The sequence below is a fragment of the Arachis duranensis genome, chromosome 6, assembly GCF_000817695.3.
Source record: "Arachis duranensis cultivar V14167 chromosome 6, aradu.V14167.gnm2.J7QH, whole genome shotgun sequence".
NCBI lineage: Eukaryota > Viridiplantae > Streptophyta > Magnoliopsida > Fabales > Fabaceae > Arachis > Arachis duranensis.
In genome coordinates this window covers 73,796,658-73,797,330 of record NC_029777.3, presented here as the reverse complement: position 1 = coordinate 73,797,330, position 673 = coordinate 73,796,658, and positions in this window count along the sequence as shown.

The window sequence follows — 673 nt, the reverse complement described above, 5'->3', positions numbered from 1 at the left end:
GACCTTTTGCTATTGTATTTTCATCTTTTGATCACTTTAGATCTTGAGATCATCTTTGGACGACTAGTTCTTAGATTATGGGGGCTGGCCTCTCGGCCATGCCTAGACCTTGTTCTTATGTATTTTCAACGGTGGAGTTTCTACACACCATAGATTAAGGTGTGGAGCTCTGCTGTACCTCGAGTATTAATGCAATTACTATTGTTCTTCTATTCGATTCAGCTTATTCTTGTTCTAAGATATAACTTGCTCCTCAACTTGATGAATGTGATGATCCGTGACACTCATCATCATTCTCACCTATGAACGTGTGCCTGACAACCACCTCCGTTCTACCTTAGATTGAGTGCATATCTCTTGGATCCCTTAATCGGAATCTTCGTGGTATAAGCTAGAATTGATGGCGGCATTCAAGAGAATCCGGAAGGTCTAAACCTTGTCTGTGGTATTCTGAGTAGGATTCAAGGATTGAATGACTGTGACGAGCTTAAAACTCACGATTGTGGGGTGTTAGTGACAGACGCAAAAGAATCACTGGATTCTATTCTGACATGATCGAGAACCGACAGCTAAATAGCCGTGCTGTGATAGAGCGCGTTGAACATTTTCACTGAGAGGACGGGACTGTAGCCATTGACAACGGTGATGCCCAACATACAGCTTGCCATGGAAA